This window comes from Rhinoraja longicauda, chromosome 18 (genome assembly GCF_053455715.1).
Source record: "Rhinoraja longicauda isolate Sanriku21f chromosome 18, sRhiLon1.1, whole genome shotgun sequence".
Taxonomy (NCBI): domain Eukaryota; kingdom Metazoa; phylum Chordata; class Chondrichthyes; order Rajiformes; family Arhynchobatidae; genus Rhinoraja; species Rhinoraja longicauda.
The window spans coordinates 33,772,569-33,794,499 of NC_135970.1; the positions used below are offsets into that span (position 1 = coordinate 33,772,569).

The 21,931-nt window shown below is 40.5% G+C and overlaps 1 protein-coding gene across 2 annotated transcripts in view; it reads right to left on the bottom strand.

The window, feature by feature from the left end:
• Nucleotides 1–21,931, bottom strand: part of LOC144602402 (potassium voltage-gated channel subfamily A member 4-like) — a 47,564-nt gene that overhangs the window by 17,872 nt on the left and 7,761 nt on the right. The window lies entirely within an intron of this gene.

Here is a 21,931-nt window from a genome sequence, read left to right on the forward strand (position 1 = left end):
TAGAAAATTGGTTGACAGACAGAAAGCAAAGAGTGGGGATAAATGGGTCCCTTTCAGAATGGCAGGCAGTAACTAGTGGGGTACCGCAAGGCTCGGTGCTGGGACCGCAGCTATTTACAATATACATTAATGACTTGGATGAAGGGATTAAAAGTACCGTTAGCAAATTTGCAGATGATACAAAGCTGGGTGGTAGTGTGAATTGTGAGGAAGATGCTATGAGGTTGCAGGGTGACTTGGACAGGTTGTGTGAGTGGGCGGATGCATGGCAGATGCAGTTTAATGTGGATAAGTGTGAGGCACCGGCAGCGGCAGAGGCAACGTGTTCGCCCGCCCCGAATCGCGGGGCTTGGGTCGGCCCGCCACGGACCTTTCACCGTCCGGCGCGACGTGGCAACTCCAACAGCCTGACTGCGGGACAAGACGGCAGGGAAGAGAAAAAGACATTCTGGCCTTCCATCACAGTGAGGAGGGACTGGAGGAGACTCACTGTGATGGATGTTTCTTTTTGTTTGGTGTTAGTTGTGATTGTATGTGTTATTGCATTTTTATTGATTAATCTTATTGGTCTTATTGTTCAACTGCGGGTAATGTTTCATTTTACTACACATTTATGTGTATGTAACAAATAAACGACTATTGACTATTGAGGTTATCCACTTTGGTGGTAAGAATAGGAAGGCAGAGTATTATCTGAATGGTGTCAAGTTAGGAAAAGGGGACGTACAACGAGATCTGGGTGTCCTCGTGCATCAGTCACTGAAAGGAAGCATGCAGGTACAGCAGGCAGTGAAGAAAGCCAATGGAATGTTGGCCTTCATAACAAGAGGAGTTGAGTATAGGAGCAAAGAGGTCCTTCTGCAGTTGTACAAGGCCCTAGTGGGACCGCACCTGGAGTACTGTGTGCAGTTTTGGTCTCCAAATTTGAGGAAGGATGTTCTTGCTATTGAGGGCGTGCAGCGTAGGTTTACTGTCATATGTTGAAAGACTGGAGCGACTAGGCTTGTATACACTGGAATTTAGAAGGATGAGAGGAGAACATCGAAACGTATAAGATTATTAAGGGGTTGGACACGTTAGAGGCAGGAAACATGTTCCCAATGTTGGGGGAGTCCAGAACAAGGGGCCACAGTTTAAGAATAAGGGGTAGGCCATTTAGAACTGAGATGAGGAAAAACTTTTTCAGTCAGAGAGTTGTGAATCTGTGGAATTCTCTGCCTCAGAAGTCAGTGGAGGCCAATTCTCTGAATGCATTCAAGAGAGAGCTAGATAGAGCTCTAAAGGATAGCGGAGTCAGGGGGTATGGGGAGAAGGCAGGAACGGGGTACCGATTGAGAATGATCAGCCATGATCACATTGAATGGCTCGAAGGGCCGAATGGCCTCCTGCTGCACCTATTGTCTATTGTCTAAAATTCAATAATTTCACTTCAGATGTGATTACAATAAAATAAATCATAAACAATAAACATAATACTTTTAACATTTATTTAAGAATGTTGTTTGTCTTACAATTATATCACATGCACCTAACAAGAAAATAGCTTGTCTTCCAGCAGCATGTCATAAGAAACTTATTTTATTTTACTTTTTATTTTAGAGTCATCATTACATAAACTAGTCTGAAGAAGGGTTTCACCCGAAACGTCACCAGAGATGCTGCCTGTCCCCGCTGAGTTACTCCAGCTTTTTGTGCCTATTTTTGGTTTGAACCAGCATCTGCAGTTCCTTCTTACACATAAACTATTCATAACGGTTGTCAATATAATTCGTTCTTATGATCAATTTTTTTCATGCATCTAACCTTATTCCAATTCTATTATCTTTCCTTTAAACTTTTTATCCCTTATCAAGGCCTGTGCCATTTTTCATTAGCTTCTGGACTGGACGATTCATTATCCCTGACGGCATTTGGCCCACTGAGTCTATATCAGCTCTCAGAATCTCCTATCAGTCCCATTCTCCCACTTACTTCCCTTTTATTTATTCTCTCTCACATACCACTCAATTCTTTCTCCAACTGCCCTGCTTCTCACACCGTTCACGCACAAGGGATAATTCAATCCAATTAATCTATCAGCACATCTTTGATGAAACCCTGCAGAATCACATGCAAACTCCATACATCTTTAGAAATCAGGATCAAATTTTGATTCCTCGAGATATAAGGCAGCTGTGCGAACTGCACAACAATAGTAACACACGAGAGAACTAAAGGAGAGAGAAAGGCTAGGATAAGGAAAGCATAACAATCCTAGGTAGCAAAATGATAGGGCAGCCTCATGATCCAAATTACTTGCGCATATATCTAAAATAATAGCAAGCAAACCAGGCAGGCACAGAAGAGAGAAGTTCCACAGTTGGAAGTCACTTCGAAACACGCAGTCAAATATCTCAATACAGTTCACAAAGCTGAAGAAATGTCAGACAAATTAGTAGTGACATTAATGCCATGAAAAGTATGTATTTTGTAAGGCTCTGCTAATAAAATAATGAGGATTGATCATTTCCAACCCAATAAAAAAAACTTTAAACACTGCTTTGGACTATAAATGATGCTTAATGTCGACATCAGCAGCTTTTGATGTAAAACACTTGGAGAGATCCATCAATACACAATGAGTAACTCGAGATCACCGATCACATGGCATTTGGAGTAAGCTGTTTCCACCATTATACCTCTGGGGAAAGCCAGTTCTCAACAGATCAACACAGCACAAGGCCTCATTGAATGCAATGGCACTCCCCCCAATTACCTGGACCGTTTCCACATCCCGTTCTCACATTAACATCACTGAATGCTCATGCAATGCTTTGCCAGTTTTAAGTTTTTTTTTAATCCTAGTGCAGTACAGGGCATAAATTCACTGCCTTCTGATTCACAGAACAAAGTTCTACCAGTGAGAGAGAAGAAACTCATTAAGCATTTTATGTTGCTGAAAATAATTTGGATTGAAAACCAAAGGATGATCAAAACATGATGTTTTTTGAAAATGTACCTAAATGGGGGGGGGAGTTTTATTGACAACATTTCAATTCTTAAGACTCCACATTCAAGCTATGTATGAATAGTAGTTAAAATAGGACATCAGTAGAGTTTTCCATTTCAAGTGTGGACTTGGTGGGCTGAAGGGCCTGTTTCCATGCTCTTCATTCAATCAATCCTTCAATCTATCAATCCATCAAAGTGCATCTCATGTTCTTTTTCCTCATTTTTAGGGTCAGGAGTATTCCTTTCACTTTTGACCTGAGACTCAATAGCCACACCCTGTGATATCGATTCATGGAATCTAAGGCAAAGGTCCCCCTACTCCAGTTTCCATTGTTTTATTGAGGTGGAGGCTTTGCATCATTTCAGTAGTCCCAGTGAGCCCTGGATTATAAGCAGCAGATGCCTTCCGTGACTGTGAAGCCCGATTTGTGCTGGGATTTTGAGTTCCAGGAAGAGCTTGGCAGCACAGGAGAGGCCTATGCTGGGTTGACATTAAACCAACAGGAAGACATGCCCATTCATGTAAACTGTGACATATAGTTCTAAAAATATGAATAAATGAAAATAATAAATGAAATAAGCACATCATGTACTTATCACAGAAATGTTTAGACTTTCTATTAAAATAACATTTTAAGAAATAGTGTACCGTAACTCCGATGTTTTTAATACAGTTGTCATAATGTATACCATTCCATCAAAGTACTTTTGACGTAGTAAGAACATATCATTAAATTCTGACCCATATTTCTTTTCAGCTTGAATAGATAGTTGCATTAAAAAGTAATTAACCAAATTTTCAATCCAACTTTTTAACGTATAAGTTTTACATAATTTTGAAGAGATTCAATGCCATTTCATGGTACAATTAGTTTAAGTACACATTTGCAGCCATGTAATGTGATTCTAAAAGCTTAACACTAATCCTGATTAAATGCATGCAGTGTCACTGGCCCTTTGATGAAATTACGTTGTTGTACATTTCAAGTTCTTGTTGTAAGGTAAACTACCTTCACATTTAAATTAGCGAGGATTTGGATCAAATTTACGACTAATGCCTTATTAATAATGGTATTGATTACAGATTAGTGAGTATCGACGATCAAGGTATTTAACATCTTATTTGTCTTTCGGGATACAAATGTACCATCTTCACCACTAAAAATAATAATTACTTTTCAAATCCACCAATACATTCTAACTTGATTAAACATATTCATGTTCATATATAAAATACAAAATCCCAAACATTGGAACTAATCATTAAAGTAATAAACAGATTGTGATTTTACGGAACACAACACTCAAATATGGGCGGCTCGGCGAGGAAAATGGTTGGGAAGGCCTTTTGCAGTTCCAAATTCAAAAAAACGTTCCTCTAATTTTCTTTTGCTGATCCTATATATGCAAGGTGGGCAGTTTCCAGATTTCCAAGCTGCTGGAAAACTGCACCAATGTAACATAGCTGCCTTAAACATGGTGTCCAATATCAGACCAAGGTGGCCATGGTGAAGGCCACTCTGGAAATTCAGGATTTCACAAGAGTGACCAATAGTAGTAATATATTGTGCATATCACTTCATTAAAGCTCTTATTTCTTTCATTCTTAGTTACATTACAATGGAACATGTGACAGACACGAAAAGCTCGAGTAACTCAGCGGGCCAGGCAGCATCTCTGGAGAAAAGGCATAAAGTGACATTTCGGGTCGAGACCCTTCTTCAGAAACGTCACCTATTTTTTTTCACCTGAGAAGCAGTCTGACCCGCTGAGTTACTCCAGCTTTTTGTGTCTATCTTCGGTTTAAACCAGCATCTGCAATTCCTTCCTACACAATGGAACATGTGATTCTGATGTCTATTTCATATATTATATGCCTCAACTTTAAAACTTTTCATAATTTTCCCTGATTAAAAAGTATAATGTGAACAATGTGAATGATGTGAACAATGTAATTATCAATATCCAATGCTTTTTTGAAAGGTACACTTCCATGTTAATTCAGAAGAAAAATCTGGCTACTACATCTTTTGAAAACAAAAAAAAACAAATATTGTTGGGGAAGTAAATTCCAAGTATACTTAGAAAAGTTTAACCAATGGATGTTATTCACTGGAAAAAATAACATAAATTAATCATCAACACCATTGAAAATTGGTAAGCGGTCTCTCGACTTCCCCTTTCTGAAGGCTGAGGATAGCTCTGAGAGCCAAGGAAACCAAATGGTGAGATATTCTCCCACATCTGTCACTAAACAAGATAGACCAGGGTCCAGCTTGGAAAATAAAACTTACTTTATCATATAAGCATTTATTCAATGTATTGGAAGGTTTGCCAGGGAGCTTTCCCCTCATGACTGAAAAGATAGAATAACATCTCTAATGTGTCCACCTTACACACCATTGCAACTTCCTCTTCAGCCTATGTCCTCCCCCCATTTGTCTTCGTGACAGGGTCATCACTGTCATTAGGGTCCTCTGAACATGAATCAATATTACCAGCAGTTACAAACTTTCTAAAAATTCAACTTTCTAAATGATCAATTTCTAGGTTTGACCTCACAGAAGATGGATGACCATATTAGGACTTCTCAAGATCATTCATTTGCCTCAGTGCATACACCTGGATGAAGATAAACTTTCTTCGAAGGAGGCCTTGCTCTCACATCCACTCTCAGAAAATGTACTGGAGAAAGTGCACAGAAAAAAGTGCACCAGGATGGATTGGAAGATCAGGAACTTATCCCAAGCATATGAATTGGTCCATTCAAGAGTTTGATAACAGTGGGTAAGAAGCTGTTCTTGAATCTGGTGACACGTGCTTTCAAGCTTTTGTACTTTCTCCCCGAAGCGGCAACCTTTTGCTTCTCTACCCACACAAACAAAATCCATCATTGTGCCAGAAAGCAATGTGAGATTTACTGTTCTGCCAATAGCCAAGGTGCAGAGATCTGTACAGAGATCTTTAAAAAGGAAACAGATGCTGTTGCACTGACAACATTGTCACTCCTATAGACTAAAGCTCATCAAATTCCAATGACATGTCAGTAAACAGGCAGTAAATGCAGGGTGATGTCTTACTCTAAACAGAAATCCGCCTCTGAAAGTGAGCATCTCAAGGGGACCTCATGTGGAGTATCACATGGAAGTAGTTATGCCAACAATCGTTCTTTAAAATAGCGACAATGTTCTGCCATCTAAGTGAAAAATAAATTCAAATCCATTACTGAGTTTGGCATTAATCCCGTATGGCATTTTAGAACGCAGCGTCTTTTCATAACAGTTCCTACATATGCACAATAAGTTTTCATGAATATAAATGCATATTAATGCAACTTTGAAGAAGTGGTCAAGTGGATAATGAGGACATGAATTGTAATGGAGTTTTGTGCATTGTTGTTTGACCTGATTGTTATATCCCAACTGAGATACACCGTGCTCACCCAACACACTTTTCAGACCACACAGAGAAGAGTCCTGTCCCGAAACATCACATATCCATGTTCTCCAGGTATGCTGCCTGACCCACTGAATTACTCCAGCACTTTGTGACTTATTTTTTAAACAAGCATCTGCCGTTCTTTGTATTCACATGCTCTTATTCTCCTTCTTTTCCTTCACCTAATCCTTCCTGATCAGATGACTTTCTGTTGTGTAGCCTCTTCCGATCATGAACAGCATAAAGCATAGCACCGTGACACATCAGCCCAACTGTTAAATGATCTTCCAGGTGCTCTCCATGCTGCGATTGAACATGAGCAGTTTAGATGCATCGGGGATGCAATGATGTATTATCAGTGATGTTTGCACAGGGCATCAACGAACCTAAGCAGATGTTCTTTTCATTTTCTGGAAGAGTGAAGTTGTGAGAGGATGGTTGAATGTCATGGAATAAGTAGTTGTGATAGTTGTCTGAGAAACATGCACAGGATTGCATGTCTCTTGTATGGTAATCGAAGACAAGTGAGACAATAACTAAAGGGCTGCCATTCCAGCTGACAAAAGCTGCTGATTAACTTCTGTTGCCTGTTGGATATTTGAGTACAGTCCATAATGACCTGGACATAAGGGAAGCCAGTCCTTCTAATGTATCAAAGAATTCTCTATTTTGATATTAATGTCATGAGGAAACTGATGCTTGGCCCTGAAAAATACAAACTGCAGACTGCAGGTAACTACCTACAATAGTGGAAAGGAAACTAATGCCAAAAACAGTAAGGTTGTTACTGGCAGACATGTCCCCCTCTATCATAGACAACATATTGTGTTTACTGTCTTTGTATCAGAGGTCAGATGAAATAAGCCAAAGAACAGCCATTCTGTGGAATGGTTAAAGCCTTTAATATTCTCCAGCTTCTCAACTGCTGGTTCTTTTGGTTAATGAGGCGACTGCTGATGTTCTTCTATCCAAAGTTAAGAAAGTAAACCTTTCTGAGAACTTAAAACAATATCAGAAAGATAAATGAATGAATGAATGAATAAGTTTATTGGCCAAGTATGTGCATATACAAGGAATGTGCTTTGGTGCTCCGCTCACAAATGACAACACAAACATACAGTTAACAATTAAGAATAAAGCATAAACACATCAAAACAATCAAAAATAATAAAAACAAGCAAGCTCCATAGAACATATGACAGTACAGCATAGGAACAGGCCCTTCAGCCCACAATATGAGGTTGTACAGCATAGGAGCAGGCCCTTCAGCCCACAATATGAGGTTGCAGGGTGACTTGGACAGGTTGTGTGAGTGGGCAGATGCAATGCAGATGCAGTTTAATGTGGATAAATGAGAGGTTATCCACTTTGGTGGTAAGAATAGGAAGGCAGAGTATTATCTGAATGGTGTCAAGTTAGGAACAGGGGATGTACAACGAGATCTGGGTGTCCTAGTGCATCAGTCACTGAAAGGAAGCATGCAGGTACAGCAGGCAGTGAAGAAAGCCAATGGAATGTTGGCCTTCATAACAAGAGGAGTTGAGTATAGGAGCAAAGAGGTCCTTCTGCAGTTGTACAGGGCCCTAGTGAGACTGCACCTGGAGTACTGTGTGCAGTTTTGGTCTCCAAATTTGAGGAAGGATATTCTTGCTATTGAGGGTGTACAGCGTAGGTTTACTAAGTTAATTCCCAGAATGGCGGGACTATCATATGTTGAAAGACTGGAGCGACTAGGCTTATATACACTGGAATTTAAAAGGATGAGAGGAGATCTTATCGAAACGTATAAGATTATTAAGGGGTTGGACACGTTAGAGGCAGGAAACATGTTCCCAATGTTGGGGGAGTCCAGAACAAGGGGCCACAGTTTAAGAATAAGGGGTAGGTCATTTAGAACTGAGATGAGGAAAAACTTTTTCAGTCAGAGAGTTGTGAATCTGTGGAATTCTCTGCCTCAGAAGGCAGTGGAGGCCAATTCTCTGAATGCTTTCAAGAGAGAGCTAGATAAAACTCTTAAGGATAGCGGGATCAGGCGGTATGGGGAGAAGGCAGGAACGGGGTACTGATTGAGAATGATCAGCCATGTTCACATTGAATGGCGGTGCTGGCTCGAAGGGCCGAATGGCCTCCTCATGCACCTATTGTCTATTGTCTATTGTCAATATCTCCGCCAAACGATGCCAAGATAATCTCATCTGCTTTCATATGATCCATGTCCCTCCATTCACTGCATATCCATGTGCATATCTAAAAGTTTCTTAAATGCCACTATCCTATCAGCTCCACCACCACCGCTGGCAGCGTGTTACATGCATCCACCATCCAATGTAAAATATTTGCTTTAAACATTGCCCCTCTCAACTATAAGCTGTGCCCTCTAGTCTTTGACATTTCCACCTTTGAAAAATTGTCCTGGTTGTTTACCCTATCAGGTCTCCTCTCAACTTCTGGTGTTCAAGAGCAAACAATCCAAGTTTGTCCAACCTCCGCTTGTAGCTAATGTCCCCTAATCCAAGCAGCATTCTGGTATACCTCTTCTGCAGCGTCTCCAAAGCCTCCACATCCTTCCTGTGATGGGGCAATTAGAAATGCATGCAATACTCTAAATGCACCCTAACCAATGTATTTTCAGTCTGAAGAAGGGTTCCAACCCGAAACATCACCCATCCTTTTTCTCCAGGGATGCTGCCTGACCCGCTGAGTTACTCCAGCACTTTGTGTCCCTCTTTGGTATAAACCAGCATTTACAGTTCTTTGTTTCTAACCAAAGTATTATTGAGCTGCATCCTGCCCCAACCAATGAAGGTAAGCATACCATATGCCTGCTTTATCACTCTATCTACTTGTATTGCCACTTTCATGGACTCCAAGATCCATCTGTACACTAATGCTGTTAAGGGTCTTGCCATTAACTGTATACTCTCCCCTTACATTGGACTAAAAACCGCCCAAGCATAACATCACGTAGGTCCCCATGAAATGAATTTGACTTTTGAGTTGAGGGTTTTTCCATAGAACTGGCTGTTATCCTCTGAGGTTTATATCAACTGGATATTTGGCACAGCCTATAAAATAATTACTTCAAATAATTACTATTAATTACTTCAAATAACTCAGATTCACAAGCATTCACTCAAGTAGTACTTGCCTCAACCACAAAAATGCCAGATGCTATCTGACTCACTGAGCTTGTCCAGCATTTTCTGTAGAATGCTCCATTTTCATACTGAAAAGGTTGAAGTAACAGCGGCGCTGGCTTATCAATAGCACCAATTAACAATCTCAAATGGGCACAGCAAAATTGTGAAATAGTGAAAGAGGTGACAAAGGCAAGAGGTGAACAAGACAAAAGTGTATCAGACAAGGAAAAGAGGAACTGTGAAATGGTAAACTGCAGGGAGGGATATAGGCGGAATGGGGGTATGGGGGAAGGGATTTCTTCTCAATTCTCATAACAGATTTCCCTCTCCTCTCTGTGTGCTCTCTCACCCTCTCCCCAGCAGATCTTGTTCCCTAACAAATTACAAGGCATAAAGATCGAAAGATGAGAGTGAGCTTCTGGATGTTGGCACATTCGCCGCCGGTTAAAGCTTCATTCTGGTCCTCAAGATTAAATTGGACCATGAAGCCGGTGGGACTGAAGAGGGGTGGCCTCACAACACTGGGGCGAAACAATCCAATAATTGTCTAATATAACGTGTGTGCAGAAATGCATGGAAAAATGGGAAATGTCAACAACTCTGCAGGTATTACTTCCATTTAAAATGTAGCCAGCAGTATGAACTAACAAACATAACTTTCATCAATTTCATCAAAATTACCCAAGGTAGCTTGTCATATTTATTTTGCCACTCTTCTATAAATTTACCAGTTTATTCTTCAAGAAAGAAATGTATTTACTGACCTAAAGTGACTTTTGTAGAAACTTTACTAGTTGCTACGAACACCCAAACAGCACTAATTTTGCTCTTTTAATAAATATTTGAGAAACATTGCTGCCAAGAATCTTTTTCCTGTCATTGTTGGCAAAAACATTGAGAAAATGTCAATTCCTAATAGTTTCAAATATTTATACACAGAACAGCAATTTCACTTAATCTGACTTCAATGTTTGTCTATTTTTAGAAAAAAAAAGTTGGAAAGGAGTTAAAATTATTACCTGAAAACCCAAATAATTATTATATAGTTTTAAGTGTTGAATTATACATTGGGGGGAAAAAATAACATGAACTCTGAATAAAACCTATTTAATCAATATGCTCAATATTAGCCATAATCTCCTTGTCTCTGTCTAAAACAAATCATGTTTGTAATTGTTATCTATTATTTCATGAAATGTTATCGGCTTTAGCTGACATTCCAGTATATTACACATGTAATAAATGTCTGGTTTATCCAGCTGTACAAGTTTTAGTGGATAATAACACACACTAAAAAAGTGATATTTACTCAAAAAATTACAATACAATGGACAAATTGGGCAATGGAGAATATGTCCCTTTCAGATCCATTCTATTTTATGTTTTTTGCTCATCAGTTTAACAGTCATTGCCATGGTTGCTGTTTTAAATCACAATATCGAAAAGAAACGCTGAATACTCCTCAAGTAGCATTGCAAAGGAACTTGGACCACTTGACCGAGATCACCTGTTGTTGGGCATGTCCAGAACAATAAAATCTTAACAGCGTAGCACTAGATTTAACAGATAAAAATGAATGCTAGACCTTCACCCTTTTGACCATGCCACCAATCCCCAAACACTCTGCTTTGCATTAAACCTCCCCCAATGAAAGCTAATGTCTCTGATGTCTCTTCTTCCATCTCAACAGGAATCTTATCGTTCAGAAAAAAAGATATTTATAGCCGTTAAAAGTCAATCATTTCAGCATCAGGATAGCACTATGAAAATTAAAAAAATTGTGAAAAGAGGAACCATTCATGCACAAGGGAAAATCACATTAGTCTCATCCAAATGAGAATGAATGCCTCATGGATTATCCCATAAGATGCAAAGAGGATTCAGAATGAAAATCAAAAGTTTGATGAAACAAGTATATTTCCTATTGTGTATACCAATCTGTTTCCAAAGAAATGTAATTGTACAGGGCATATGAATGGTATATAATTTCATTGTCAAACATTTTTACTTTTGTGCAAGGCTAAGAGAAATAATCTTATTTTTCGTGGATCCAGAGAAAAAGCTTAGGCTTCTGTTGCTGTCAACACAACATCTTTTTAGATGTTGCCCTGCCCAGCAGCTAATCCTATCATACACGTGGTGCCAGTAAACTCATATGGACTTTTTTCCCACCATTTCCTGCCCAAAACTGATGGAAATACAGCTTCTGATGTTCTGGGGAATTTGGGGAAATATCACTCCAGAATAAAGTATAGGCTCATTGTATTGGCTATTAGGGACATTGATTTGCTCCTGTGGATCTAGAAACACTTCTTATACTAGAATCTTCAATACAGCTTTTTCCTTTTGCATAACTAAATTGCATACCTTCTGCCTTGTCAAACCGCTTCTCCCAAATAAGCTGTAATTGATTCCATATAAATCTTCGGTCCTCGTTAGAAATTCTAATGTTCTTCACACCTATCCTTTCCCTTTCACTGGACACATTTTGCTCTGGGCTGAATCAGACTGTTAACATGCTCATGGCCCCATGAACCCACTGAGATTTTAAAGCTATTTTCATAAAACCATCTCTGTTATGTTGAGGCTTTATCCCATGTTTCTGAATTCTCATTCATGACTCTTTTTTATGGAGATGATAACTTAATTCTGACTGACCTCTCATCTCCCACATGTCACATGAATGCACATTTGCAGCTGCTTGTAAATTGGACTTGCAGGTTTAATCTGCTGGCTATTGATCTTGCTCGTTTATGGCATTCAATTGCTGATGTTTATGGATGAGATGTTACAGCAGGCTCTGGTCTTAAAAGTGGAGATGATTTATATTATTTTGGATGGCTATTGATAGTTGTTGTTGATGTTTTTTTTAATCTAAAAAGACTAAGGTTACTTCATAAATGGTACTTTGTCAAATATACTTCTTTGAAAGAGCTTTTGACAAGAGGGCACTTCCACACTTAAAAACAACTTGGCAGCAATGAACTACTTTATAAGCAGATTTTTTATGGCGTATTTGTAATGGCAGGGTTGACATGACGTAGTATTTTAACAACCTTTAAAGAAGCTTTTATTGCAAGTCGTCAAGTTTATTGTCATATGCACAAAAGTACGGTAAGGTACAGGTACAATAAATCTAGATAAAATTGATCTAAGTTTTCAGATAATAAAAGACACAGGGGATCATTCTTAAGTTTTAACATTCACAATAAAAAGCTTCAGAAACATATTCAATGAATATGTCATATGTCTAATTCACATGGACAATCTTCTGTGTCCATTACTTTTATTTTAGGTGGAAAATGGAGGTTCATCAGATTGAATAGGTATAAACTTTCCATCTAACTTTCCAACTAACCATTTTCACTGTCAACAATATTCCCTATTTTAATGCCATTCTGAAGAAGGGTCTCGACCCGAAACATTACCCATTCCTTCTCTCCCGAGATGCTGCCTGACCTGCTGAGTTACTCCAGCATTTTGTGAATAAATGCAAACATACTAATCCTGCCTTGTCATCTATATCATATCATTAATATAAATGATAACAATGAGCCAACACCGATTCCTGAATCATACCTGTAGTCCCAGGCCTCTAGTCCAAAAAACAATAAACACCACCACCCTCTGCTTCCTACCACGTATCCAGTTAGCTACCTCTCCCTGGATCTCATTTGATTTAACCTTCCAGAGCAGAACACATGTGGAACCTTATTAAAAGCCTTGCTGAAGTCCACATAGACTACATCTATGACCCTGCCTTCATCAATCTACTTGGTTACTAAAATATTCATGAAACACAATCTCCAATGTTCAAAACCATGCTGACTATCCCTATTCAACCCATCTCCAAATGCTTGACTGTCTTATGACTCCCCAGTAACCTTCTGATAGATGTGTAGGAGGGAACTGCAGATGCCGGTTTATACCAAAGATAGACACAAAATGCCGGAATAATTCAGCGCAACAGGCAGCATCTCTGAATAGAAGGAATGGGTAACGTTTTGGGTCATAGAAACATAGAAAATAGGTGCAGGAAGAGGCCATTCGGCCCTTCGAACCAGCACCGCCATTCATTGTGATCATGACTGATCATCCACAATCAGTAACCTGTGCCCAATTTCTCCCCATATCCCTTGATTCCACTAGCCCCCAGAGCTCCCTTGATTCCACTGGCCCCCAGAGACACAGAGATAAGGAAGTGTAAGGTGTGAACATGAGACATCAGAGAGATGGAGCTCAAAGAAAATGTAGAATAGATAACTGTTAGCTAGGAAAAGTTAACAACGAAGCATCCAGAGATAAAATTTAATCAGGGGACAGTCTGTGCCTCCCTCTCCCCTGACTCTCAGTCTGAAGAAGGGTCTCGACCCGAAACGTCACCCATTCCTTCTAACCAGAGATGTTGCCTATCCCGCTGAGTTACTCCAGCATTTTGTGGCTACCTTCCGATAGATATTAAGCTCACTGGTCCCAGGTTTTTCTACGCAGACCTTCATAAATCGAGGCACAACATTAGGCACCATTCAGTGTTCCTGTGCCTGCTAACAACCTACTCCTATCAACTTTAGCAAATTCCTGCCTTAAACCATTTTCCCTAATTTAGAACTTTAACTTGTGGACCAGCCCTATCCTCATCTGTAACAATTTTAAAGTTAATATAACTGTGGTTGCTGATCCCAAATGGCTCACCTCTGACTCTTCAGTCACTTACCCTGCCCAATTCCCTAAAAGTAGATCAAGTTTTGCCCTCTCACTTGTAGGGTCCTCTACATATTGGCAGAGAAAACTTTCCTGAATACATTTAACAAATTTCACCCCATCTAAGTTCTTGGCACTATATCAATAACACATCCATTTTAATGCAGTAAAGAACAACGAGAAAATCCTCAAAGATATTATACATCATTATTTTACTCTCAACGCCAGCAAGACACGGCACGGTAGCGCAGCGGTAGAGTTGCTGCTTTACAGCGAATGCAGCGCCGGAGACTCAGGTTCGATCCTGACTACGGGTGCTGCACTGTAAGGAGTTTGTACGTTCTCCCCGTGACCTGCGTGGGTTTTCTCCGAGATCTTCGGTTTCCTCCCACACTCCAAAGACGTACAGGTATGTAGGTTAATTGGCTGGGTAAATGTAAAAATTGTCCCTAGTGGGTGTAGGATAGTGTTAATGTACGGGGATCACTGGGCGGCACGGACTTGGAGGGCCGACAAGGCCTGTTTCCGGCTGTAGATATATGATGATATGATATGATAAGACCAAGGGGCTGGTTGTTGATTTCAGGAGGAGAAAACTATGGATCTATGCAGCTATCTTTATTGATTGGATGTCAATAGAGAAGTAAAGAGCTTCAAGTTCCTGGGCCTGCATATCTCTGAAGATCTATTCTGGGCCCAATATATTGTTGCAATCATGAAGAAACCCCATCAATGCTCTACTTCCTACAAAGATTGAGGAGATTTGGTATGTCAGTGAATACTCTATTGAAGCTCCACAGGTGTACGGTAGGGGGCATACTGACTGGTTACATCACGATCTAGTTTGACAACCCGACTGCCGAAGAACAAAGGAAATTACAGAGAATGAAAGACATCATTCCATCACAGTCCAGTCCATCACAGGTACTGACTACCCCACCATCGAAGGCAGCCAATATCATCAAAGTCCCAATTCACTCCTACTGTCAGGAAGGTAAAAACAAGGGCCTGAAAACCATGACTTCCAGGTTCAAGAATAGCTTCTTCCCAACAACCATCATGCTGTTCATTGGGTACATCAAATTACTGTTTCTTTGCTATAATTTCTCTTCAAGGGGGTAAATGGGAAGACACAAAAGAAATCTAGAAATAAAAATTCAAACAAGTTTGTGGGATTTGATCTTATTAGTATAACATTAGGAAATCAATGCCATCTCAGGATTTTTACTGAAGTACACATTAATTGTATATACACCATTAGAGCAGAGAAAATATTCAAGAAAATTATCTTGTAGATATACTTTTATAAGTGAGGAGTGGATCACCACCTCACATCCTGGATTCTGGACTACCTCACCAACCGACCACAGTATGTGAGGACAAAGGACTACGTCTCGGACATGGTGGTCTGCAGCACAGGGGTTCCGCAGGGAACAGTGCTAGCTCCATTCTTGTTCACTCTGTACACTACGGACTTCAGGCACAGCTCTGCAAACTCCTATCTACAGAAGTTCTCTGATGACTCTGCCATCGTCGGCCTCATCACAGGCGACGATGACAGGGCGTACAGAGAACTGATCAAGGAGTTTGTGGACTGGTGCCAGCGGAACCGCCTCCGGATCAACGTGGGAAAAACCAGGGAGATGGTGGTAGATTACCGCAGGCGCAGCCGGATCCCCCCGACACCGGTGAACATCCAGGGAATGGACATCGGGAGGGTGGACTCTTATAAGTACCTGGGTGTTTACCTCAATAATAAATTGGACTGGACCGAAAACATCAATGCGCTATACAAAAAGGGCCAGAGCTGACTTTATCTGCTGAGAGGACTAAAGTCCTTTGGAATGCAGGGGGCACTCCTAAGGACCTTCTACAACACGATGGTTGCATCAGCCATTTTCTATGGAGTGGTCTGCTGGAGCAGCAGCATCTCAGCGGCGGAGGGGAAGAGACTTGACAAGCTGGTCAGGAAGGCCAGCTCTGTCCTGGGTTGCCCCCTCGACTCAGTGCAGGCAGTGGGAGAGAGGAGGATGATGGCAAAGTTAACTTCGCTGCTGGACCAGGACTCCCACCCCATGCAGGACACTGTCACTGCATTGAGTAGCTCCTTCAGTGACAGACTCCTTCAACCCAAGTGCGTGAAGGAGAGATATAGGAGGTCCTTCCTTCCCGCTGCTGTGAGACTGCACAACCAGCACTGCTCCCAGCAGACGAGTCAACAGTAACAGTTAAAGAATACACAGTAAACTGATGACAATTTATCCTTGTCTTTACTTTTATTTATAATTAATAATCTCTTGCTATCCACTTTGCTGCTGTAACACTGTAAATTTCCCCGGTGTGGGACGAATAAAGGAATATATTATTATTATTATTATTAGCTTCTTATTCTCATCCTTGCCTGGTTCCCAAATTCATTTTTAAAGTATAGATTATTCAATCACATTAAAATTACTTTCTCCATGTAAACATCATGGTGTATGGGCATGCAATAAAATGATCAATATTGTTGTTTGCATTTATCTATAATGGTTATTCTAATATTTTGATTATTTAATTCTCTGCTAAATTAATCTTTTAGTATATTTAAAGTGCACAATTATTGTTTTTAAATGCTTGCTAGTTTTAAATAGACCTAATAAAGGCCTAATTCAAAATAAACTTGTGGCATAAAAATATTCCAATAACACAGTTTTGTAGTTTATCTCTCTGCCAAATTCTTATCAACTTACTAAATTGAATAGTTAGAAACTGAGCACATCGGAAAATAAATATGCAAATATAAATCTCCATTTGTTACCAGATGTTACAGGAATGTCTGTTCCAAGTTCAGACATGACAATTGCCAAAAATAACATTATCAAAACTTGAAATAAGTATACAGCAATTGTCCTTCAGTTTCTACTGAATGCATTTACATCATTATTCAGTTGGATTTTCATTGTTGTATGTCTTGCAATTTTGATTTTATCACGTGCTTTCTTATTAAGACATTGATTAAAATTCAGCATGCATCTACAAAATTTGAATAAATTACTTTCAAAGCGTTACAGTAAATGGTTATTTTGCAGACTCCAAGGAATGGTCATAAACTTTCAGTTACATATTTATGATAGTCATAATGTCTATAATAATTGTTTACTGTGAATAGAAAATCAAATATATACTATTAATTATGTGTGGTTACATTAACTGCTTCATACTATATTGCACAAGGTACATTATAAACTTGTAAATTTATAAGTAAAATTAAGTTTTTAAAAATACTTTTAGTTTTAGAGATACAGCATGGAAACAGGCCCTTCGGCCCACCAAGTCCACACCGACCATCAATCATTCGTTCATGCTAGTTCTACGTTATCCCACTTTCTCATCCATTCCCTACACTCTAGGGTAATTTACATAGGCCAATTAACCTACAAACCCGCACATCATTGGGATGTCGGATGAACCCGGAGCAACCAGAGGAAACCTACACGGCCACAGGGAGAACGTGCAAACTCCACAGACAGTCCCTGAGGTCAGGATCGAACCAGGGTCTCCGGTGCCTTGAGGCAGCTCCTCTGCCAGCTGAGCCACGATGCTTCCTATTAGATCTATGAGATAGATAGATCTTTATTTGAAAATAAAGTAATTTGCTTTTATTGTCTCATTTTACACGTAATCATTTAAAATATTAAGAAACATATCATCAAAACAATAAATATGAACAAAAATTGACTCTACATATCTTTAAGAGAGCATTGATATTCCATCATCTCAAGGCTAATCTCTGTCTCAATGCAAGTACCACAATGATTCACAACAATCAAGTTGGAGTACAGGAAGGAAGCAGAGAGCTTTGTAGAATGGTGTCAAGGCTACAAATACTTCCTCGATGTCTGCAAAATGAACGAGATGGTCATTGACTTCAGAAAGCTGGGAGGAGTATACACCCTAGACTGTATCAATGGGGTTGAAGTGAAGACGATCAAGACCTTCATGTTCATAGGTGTAAACATCACCACTCATTTGTCCTGGTTTAACTGCATTGACCTACAACCAGAAGAAGCATACAAATGCCTCGAAGTCTGTGACGAGGGAAATTCAACATGATTCCAATCACTCTTACTAATTTCTACAGATACAGCATAAAACGCATACTATCTGGATTCTTAGCGGCTTGACATAGCATTTGCTCTACCTAAGATTAAGACTGCAGAGAGTTATAAATGTGCCCACTCCATCACGCAAACCAGCCTTCCTCTCAATGCACCCCCACCAATGCCAGCTATACTTCACGCTGCCTTGGGAAATATGCCAATCTAATCAAGGACCACTAACAACCAGGTAATTCTCTCTTCTTCCCTCTCCCGTGACGCAGATGATACGAGAGTTTGAATGTCCATACCACTAGATTCAAGCTTGGGATAAAGCTCTTCAGAAGAGGAGTGATAGATTGTCCTCTTTAGAGCATAGGGCTGAGGGGACTCTGGCTGAAGTGCACAAAATTATGAGAGGCATAGATAGTGAGAATCACTCTCCTTCGCAAAGATGTCAATGACCCGAGGGTATAGGTTTGAGGTAAGGGGCGGAAGATTTAGAAGGATTTAAGGAAGAATTTTATCACCCAGTGGACGATTGAAATTTGGAACGTACTGCCCAAGAGGATGGTGATGGCTGTATTTTCACATTTAAGAAATAACTATATGAGCACTTGAAATGTCACAGTATAGAAGGCTATAGACCATGTCATGGAAAATGGTATTAGTATAGATAGATAATTGACAGCCATCAGGCAGGGCCGTCTTAACGCATGGGCCTGATGGGCACTTGCCCGGGGCCCCACGAGCATAGGGGCCCCATGCTGATCTGTGTATGTTAAGTGACTTGCAATAAATAAATACTACTTTAAAAATGTAGGTTCAATAAGTGCTTTTTTCGCAACATTTTCGGTCCCAGTGTTTTTTTCGCAACGTTTTCCATCCCTAAGTGCTTCTCACAGCGATCTGTTTCGCAACAATTAGCTCCCTAAGTGCTTTGCTTTTCCATCCCTAAGTGCTTCTCACAGCGATCTGTAAGTGCTTTTCGCAACAATGTAGCACCCTAAGTCCATCGCTAAGTGCTTTTCGGTAAGTGCTTTTCGCCGGCACGACAGGGGGGGGGGGGCTGGTAGGGAAAGGGGGGGTGGGGGAGAGAGGGGGACAGCACATTTTTATTCCTGTGAGTAGTTGTCGTAGGGGCCCCAGTACACTGCTTTGCCCGGGGCCCATAATGCTGTAAAGACGGCCCTGCCATCAGGGACATGATGAGCTGAAGGGCCTGGTTCAAAGTTGTAAGACTCTGAGATATGCCCCAAAAGAGGACACAAGATATGTGCTCTCCTGCACTTTAAAAAATATAACTTCATTGATTTACTAAGGAGCTAGCTCAAACTCCTAACCTGCCCTCCTGGTGGTGTGTTGGGAATCTAGATGCCAGGTAATCTGGTGTGAATATCTGCCCTTTGCTGGTGCTTCTGCAACAATGCATGGCTCAAGGTTCCATGTGGACAGGCTACCTGGTACCTGTTGGAATTCAGTAGTAGGGTTGAACAATGCAGCTGCTCAGATACAGAGTTCAGGATTGCTTTGCGCCTACTTTGTGATTTCAGGCAACTGCTGACATCAGGCAGCACATGCATTTCTCAGGCTAACCAGCTCAAAGATGGCTCTCGGGTACCATGCCCAATTAAAATGGGAGACAGCAGCCTTCATCACATCGTACAGGAAAGACTGTATTCAATGGTCAAACACCAAACAAACCTAATTCCCACATCCCAACAATGAATGGCCTCACTGCTTCACCCTCACCCCGAGCACCAGCCCTTACCCAGTCTCTTCACAACCATCTATTGCTGATCCATTGCTATGGAAGCACCAGAAGAGCCTCAGGATTCACTCCAGGTTCCTGGAGTGCAATGGGGAAGACAAGGGTTCTCATCAGGTTCCAAGCACAGTAGCCAACAACAATAAGGGCGTGATTTGTGCCAGGATCCCACCACATGAATGCACATCAGCAAGACGCACAGTGGTCTACACCAGATATAGCACAGCACCACTGTCAGTATTGCATCTCTTTATAAGTAATTCTACATTCTATCATTGATTCTATTAGTGCCTTCATTCCTGGAATGTACGCCAAGTCCTAAGCTAAGTACCAGTATACTCTTTTTTTCCATCTCTCCTTCCCAATCAATTTTTTAGACACCTGTTGCATCTTTTTGAATAGTGGGAATCAACCAATTAATATAAATTATTCATGGCTTCCAAAGCTACCTGATCCTTAGATTCCTCTCCTTTTTAAAGCTATGCCTTGCTATTTAATTCAATACTCTCCATAACCTTGTGATAGTAATTTTCCTGTAGAATATTTATTTCCTTATAGAATGTGCATTTATCGAGATTTAAAAAAAATTGCTCAAAGCAATAAATCTACTTTAACAATCTGTCCCCCTCGTACATATGGAACTGTGTTAAATTTAACAATCTAGTTTTGACTTAAGTGTGCCACTCTCTGACTAGGTGACAATTGCTCTTCCCTCAGGATTCCTTACTATATACCTAAACCACCAAAACGTATTATGAAAGACAAAATCTAAAATTATCAATTCCCCAGTTGAATTTATGATGAATTATTCTAAGAAATTTCCCAAATTCATTCCATGAATTCTGCTCTTGCTTTATCCAAGCTATGGGAAAGCTAAATCTACCCTTCCCCCATGATTGACCTGACAAAAACTGCTCCTCTTTAATAATCTGTGTTGTATGTTACAGTACAGACATTTTTATTTTTGGAGGATGCTATGAACTTTTCTCAGGAATATTTCCTTTTTGTCTGTTGTTGAGTCTTATCTCCACCACAGGTTTTCTAAGCCAAGTTTATGTCTCATTACCACTCCTTATGTCATATTTTATTGGCAAGGCTACGAGAACACCCTCCCCTTCCCAACCCTCCCCTCCCTAACCCACTGATACATCATCTGAAAACCAGCCAGCAGATTCTACATCAATGACAACTAACTCTACCTTTATCACCAGTTCTGATGATACCTTTTCTGTCACTAAATTGTTGTATTGTTTATGTGACATACAGTATTGAATGTGGGAAAAAAATCTAATACAGGTACAACGATTTCCGGGCACCCTTGGTTCCAGAGCCTTGCTGGATTATCTGTTTTGCCGGACCAAGCAAGGTCGTAATAATACCTCTGACCCACTAATTACACCCCTCCTGTGTCTCTAAAGCACTGCTAGAAACCTAAATAATATATATTAAATGTAAATAAAATTTACAGCGAAACTAGCATTTCTTGCACGGGCAGCTAGGTGCCGGTTAATGAGTTGCTCTCCAAAGTCGTGATGAGGATTGGATCAGCGGCCGCATTGCAGGACCGAGGTGCCGTTTTCCCGGCACGCACGCAGTCCCCAGAGGGCGGAAACACGAGCCCAGGTCAAGATCGGTGGCGTCACCCAGCCTAGGCGCCACATTTTCAGGGTGACCTCCGAACGCCCATACCGCCGAGTTGGTGAATTACACTGAGTCTGGCCGCAGAAGCACTGATGAGGTCGAGATCACCCGGCCTAGGTGCCACATATTCGGGGGAACTCCAGGGTAGGAATTCCAAGTGCGCTCTCGTAATT